The sequence below is a fragment of the Oryctolagus cuniculus genome, chromosome 18, assembly GCF_964237555.1.
Source record: "Oryctolagus cuniculus chromosome 18, mOryCun1.1, whole genome shotgun sequence".
Taxonomy (NCBI): domain Eukaryota; kingdom Metazoa; phylum Chordata; class Mammalia; order Lagomorpha; family Leporidae; genus Oryctolagus; species Oryctolagus cuniculus.
In genome coordinates, this window is record NC_091449.1 from 59630940 (window position 1) to 59636939 (window position 6000).

The 6000-nt window shown below is 47.8% G+C and overlaps 1 protein-coding gene across 1 annotated transcript in view; it reads left to right on the top strand.

The window, feature by feature from the left end:
• The window catches only part of SYCE1L (synaptonemal complex central element protein 1 like), a 32829-nt gene extending 29953 nt beyond the window's left edge, over positions 1-2876 (top strand). Inside the window, exon 12 of the mRNA XM_070063704.1 lies at positions 2597-2876. The gene's annotated coding sequence lies outside the window, so the exon portion shown is untranslated. The remainder of the gene's footprint in view (positions 1-2596) is intronic.
• Positions 2877-6000: the final 3124 nt, after the last annotated feature.

Sequence of the window (6000 nt, forward strand, 5' to 3'; positions counted from 1 at the left end):
GAGAAGTTGAAATTGGATCCATGTGTAACCATGAGCGAGGATAAATAGATGAGGAGTCGAAAGTGGGAAGAAGAAACCATGTTCGTCCAAGAAGAAAAAAATGGGTGAGATCCTCTTGCATCTCAGGCGAAGGCTTGGTTATCCATGACTCAACTCAAGAGAGGAAATAAAATACTGTGAACTTTGTATAAAAAATCTGGCAAGAACACTGAAGTTTTAAAAGCCTTTTGTAATGTATTTTATGGATAAGTATTTAATAGTTAAAAGATACTTCACATTGAGAAATTTTTGAACTCTTGAAATCTGCACAGCAAGAATGATTACTTATGCTGAATTCTAATTATGTAAAACATGTCCGTACAGAAAAGACAGTCAAGAAACTTGTATGTGGTTATAAAGTAACAACTGTTGTTACTTTTGCCTTCATTTGAGATACACCAACTGTGCTTGTGTTTTATAAGCAAAGATTTTATTAAAGTAAAAATCGGTGCCTAAAAAATAAATCGACACATGCTTACTAAAATGTAATAGGGCCTGTTGGAGATGATTGAGAGAGATGACAATGCTCAAACCCTGCTGGTAGAAGTACAAGAGGGTGCACCTGCCCTGCCTGGCACACTGATGATTTGTTGAACGCATTGACCATGTCACCCAGGAATTCCCGTTAGGGCTTTAGGCCTTTACCCAAGAGAAATGAAAATACCCTCAAATTTTACTTTAACGTTTATAGCATTTTTCATTAGCCCCAATTGGAAACCACCATGGTAGTTCGAGTTTGAAACCAACCATAGAACCGCACTCACAGCAAAAATAACAGGATGGATAAATCAGGATGAGTTTTGGGGATGCTTGATGTGTTCTGTACCTTTCCTGAGATGTCTCTTTATTGGTCCTCTCATGATTGCCTCTGAAGAGAAAGGGAACCAAGCAAAAATTAGATGTTGCTGTTCCTCCTCACAGTTTTGGCCAAGTGTTAGGCCATAGTGCAGAAGACACTCAGGTCTGGGTGAAAATAGAACGTCTTTGTCAAAATTGGGGTAGGAAAAAGACGCTTCCTCCCTCCTGAGAAGCGAGTGAGAGAGGCAGGTGGTCTGCTGCCCTCGGGCTGGAGGGGGCAGAGTCCTGTGTCCCCCCGCCCTGGGTCTTCTCTCTCTACTCGGGACTGAGCCACTGCCCACTGTCAGATGCATGTGGCCAGGGTTGGTGGAGAGCACCCCTGACCCACTCACCCGTCCCAAGCGTGCCGTGGAAAAGGCCGAGGACCCTTAGGAAGGTCCAGAATTCACAGATCTGGTTCAGGATGGATGGCCAGGGCCATCAGAGACCACCATTAGAGATGACCCTTAGAGGACCCCAAAGCTATAACCCATAGCGTGAGCCTTGGAGGTGGGGACCTCCTGTCAAGATGTGGGTGCCTGGTGGTAAGAGTAGACAGTACAGAGTCACTGCATTCACACGGGATTTGTACACTGGCATTCCTACTGTGCACGTTCACGTGGCCCGTGTTTTAATTTTTAACCTGGAGGGCCGCTAGAGGAGTGATATGCACTGGCTGCTGTTAGCAAGGAGGACAGGATGAGGGGTGCACTTGTTCTGCCTTTCATGCCACACTCTAAATGAACACATGGTAGAACTTGAAATTTTGGAATGTCAACAGGAGAGAGGATTATAAACCACTTCTGTTTTAGTTTTTTTAAGTTTTAGTTGCTAGTTTGCATTTCATTGGAGAGACAGGCAGAGATCTTCCATCCACTAGTTCACTCGTCCATTGACACTCCGACAGCCAAAGCTAGATCAGGGTAAGTTCAGGAGCCCAGAGCTCGGTCTGGGTCTCCCGTGTGTGTGGCAGGAACCCATGAACCTGAGTCATTGCCCGCTGCCTCTCATGGTGAGCATTAGCAGGAAGCTGGAATCGGAAGCAGAACTCAAGCCCGGGTACATCGGATGGGATGAAGGGGTCCCAAGTGGAATTTTAATGGCTGTGCCTGAGACTTGCCACTGTCTTTGTCTTTGTCCATTTTTAAAGTTCAGTGTTCTGACTACAGTTATTCATGCATGTATGGATTCTGTTATCTGTGGATTCAACCAACCTTGGGTTGAAAATATGGGGAAAAAATTGTACCCTTACTGAACATGTATAGACTTTGGTTTTTTCCTAGGAATACAGAATAACTATTTGCATAGATTTTACATTGTATTAGCTATAAGTAATCTGGAGATGATTTAAAATAAATGGGAGGGGGGTTGGCACTGTGGCAAAGCGGATTAAGCCACAGCCCGCAGCACTGGCATTCCATGTGGGCTCCACTTCTGAACCAGCTCTTGGCTGTGGCCTGGGAAAGCAGTAGAAGATGGCCCAAGTCCTTAGGCCCCTGCACCTGTGTGGGAGACCCGGAGGAGGCTCCTGGCTTCGAATCAGCACAGATCTGGCCACTGCAGCCAATTGGGGAGTGAAACAGTGGATGGAGGGCCTCTCTCCCTCTCTGCCTCTCTTTCTGCCTCTCTCCCTCTTTCTGCCTCTCCTTCTCTCTTCCTCTCCTTCTCTAACTCTGATTTTCAAATAAATCTTTTATTTTTTAATTTTCTTTTATTTTAGAAGAAACAGCTTCATGGCAGAGTGAGTGAAGCTTGCATCTGCACCACAAGCATCGCATGTGGGCACTGGTTCCCTGGTTGCGTCACTTCCAATCCAGCTCTCTGCTAATGCACCCAAGAAAGCAGCTGAAGATGTCCCAAGTACTTGGGCTCCTGCCACCTGCATGGGCGACCAGGATAGCCACTTGAAGAGTAAACCAGCTATGGAAGATCTCTTTGTCTTTGTCTCTCCCTCCCTCTCTAACTCTGCCTTTAAAATAAATGAAATCTTTTAAAAAAAATGTAAACTGGAGGACCCTGTAGATTACAGGCAGTACTTGGCCATATTACATAAGGGACTTGGGCAAGTAGGGGATTTGGTCCTGGAGGCTGTGTTCTGTGCCTAACAAAGGATGCGCCCTATAGAGCAGAGTGAAAGGTTCCGAATTGGGGGGGGGGGGGGTCCTCCAGAGGTTCATGAAAGTGTGTTAGGGAAAAACTATGAGTGGCTTTCGAGATGTTTTTATACTGAAATAAAGCACTGTGTTTTGCTTTCCGTAACATTTTGAAGCAGCACTCACAGGTGTTTGGGTGAGTGGCTACCATTTGCTAAACTACCGTGCAGTAAAAAATGAGTATGACAATACATGCTCCTGCAGAACACACATTTCCATGCGTGTAAAAATTACCGCTGGTTAAGGTTGGTTAATTCAGACCCCTGACGAACAGGATCACGTATTGTGCGCTCCTGGTATAGAAGGCTCACCGACCAGGCCAGTGCTCAAGTTGAACAAGACTGGGGTTTCGTGTAGCAGGAGTGGGTCCAGAGAGCGTTTCGAGGTCACTCGTGCTCTGCTGACAGCCACCTCGCCTTACCTTGGCGTTCTCACCCTTCCAGTAGTAAACTCTGGAATACAGCCGGAGCGGTGGCATCCTGGAGACCCTGACTAACCAGGAGAGGGCAGCATGTGCCCAAGGATGCTCCAACAGCTCCAGTGGCCGCACGGCACATGGACTATGCTTAGGGACCACCAGAGGGCGCTGAGGCTCCGCTTCAGAGGAGCGTGGTCTGGGTCAGCATCTTTGGGTAGGGAAAATCTCAGGTCTTTTCTCCACTCCCGAGCAGACATCTATTCACAAACTGTCCTTGGGCTGTCCACGCAGGTGTGACTCCGCCACCCGCACGTGGTTTCCCACCCAGGTTGTGCAAGCTGAGGCAAGAGTACCGGACCAGTCTTTCAAGGTGGAGAGGGGTCTGCCACCTTTGCGTGTTTCCTTTTACGCAGCAGTCATCACAGGGAATGTGGTTCAGTGTGTGGGGGGGTCAAGTTGGGCAGGGTCTGTGTTGAGGGGGAAGCAGGTGGATAAGGCGAAGGCTGCTGGCGTGTGTGCGTCTGTGTGTGCAGGATGACCACAGATTCACAACAAAGGAGAGCATGTCTGTGTTTGCATAGATGCTGATGGACTCAGGCAGCTGGACATTGTTGGTCAGTAGCCCCTCGTGGTCTCTTCTCCACGGCCACATGACCGCCTAGTGCTGAGCGCCACATTTACCTGATTAGAAACCCGCTGCTCTTTGAACAGCCCCGGCTTGTCCTGTAACAGTAGAACTACAGGAGAATGTTTATGTCTCTGGAAGGAATTTAGTATCATTTGTCACTGTTTCTTTCCCAAACAGAATGCCACTCACTGAGTGCAGTAAGTGCATGCCAAGTACCAAATGCAAATGCTCCTGTCAAAGGCAGGTTCTACTTCTGTGGGATGCACTGTGCCATGTAGACTTAGAGTTCTCAGGAGCGTTGCCTTGGGCAGTTTTAGCTTTCTAACAAATTTTTACAGCCTGGCTAAATGCACATGCTGGTTTTAATTCTATAAAAATGTTCCTAAAATGGAATCAACTCATATTCTTGACTCCAGATAAGATGGGAATCAGCAGTGACCCTGGAGTCTTTGCAGAAACTATTTTGGCAGCAAAGAGTCTATACTGATAAAAATAAGGTTATCCTATAAGTTAACATATGCTGAAAGCGTCATTAGAAGAAGAATAGAGCTTTAAGCCATTGTTGGGATGATGTTTCTCTTACCATGGTCAAAACACTTCTGGAGCTTCTAAGCCTTTGTCCCAGCATTTTGAGGCTGTGCTTTGGAAACCAGAAGCTTACCAAGGAAATAGACCCACCAGGTGGCACTCTGGGCCAGGTATCTCCAGGCCCTCAGCTTTCTATTTTGTTTTAGTGTATTGGAAAGGCTGAGCAGGAGAGGGAGTAAGCTCCCATTCACTGGTTCACCTCTGAAAGGCCTGTGAGAGCCCGGGCCGGGCCGGGCCAGGCCAGGCCAGGCCAGATCCACGTCAGAGCCTGGAACAGGATCCAGGACTCTCAAATGGTTTGCAGAAGCCCAACCATATGAGCCGTAAATGCTTGCTCCCAGGGTCTGCATGGGCAGGAAGCTGGGGTCAGGAGTCTGAGTGCGCATCACAATAGCTAGGCTAAGTACCTGATCTCGGTGTTCACAGCATAGTTTGCAGAGAGGATCTAAGCTAGCTAGTAGCACCTGTATTGAACTATTGTGTGTGTGGGGGGGGGAGGGGGCGGTTGATTAGTTGTAGACCTCGGAGTAGGAGGAGACAGGAGTGTGTCTCAGCACCATTCTGTAAGGGATCAGGAGGCTTGGTGAGAGGATGCATGAAGGCTGGGTTTGCTGATGCGACGAGGAAGCAGAAACTCCTTCCCACGTTTGACCTGTGCTAAGCAGGGTGCTGGGAGCATGGCAGTGAGGGAGGCCGCCTGGTGCTGGGCTCAGCAAGCCTTCGACCTGGGGCAGGAAACAAGCATTACAGCCATGCACTGTGAAGCCCAGTGGGGAAAAGCGCGGGGTCCAGAGGAGCCCATCAGAGAAGCATCTGCCTGACCCCCGGGGCGTCAGAGGACGTCCAGAGGAAGGTTGTGTCACTTGAGACCCAAATAATGGTTTAAGAAAAAAAAAAGGCAAATTCCTTAGACTAATTAAATTTCATGGTTTATTTGATAAAAGAAAAATGAAACAAAGCAAAAAAGGATTTGTGAATCGGGCAGCCCCCAGCATCGGAGCGCGTTCTGCGGACTCCCACCAACAATGTGAGGTGACAGCATTTATTGAAACTTGAAATGAAGTAGAGACGCAACTGGATGTAGCGTAATTGGTTACAGAGCCTCCTGCAATTAGCAAAAGCTCAGCCACTGTAATTAAGCTGTGTTGGTATGTCACGGTCTGTCTGTCGGGACCAGTACACGAGCCTTGTCTACACCAACGGCTGCCCACAGTTTTCAGTTAACAGTAGCGAATGGGAGAAAAAGGATTTTCCTCCTTTCCAGGATTCCAGAGAGAATATTGTATTGTTTGCACTACCTATTGCTTACGCAGAAACCAGCTCGACACGTTTTGGTT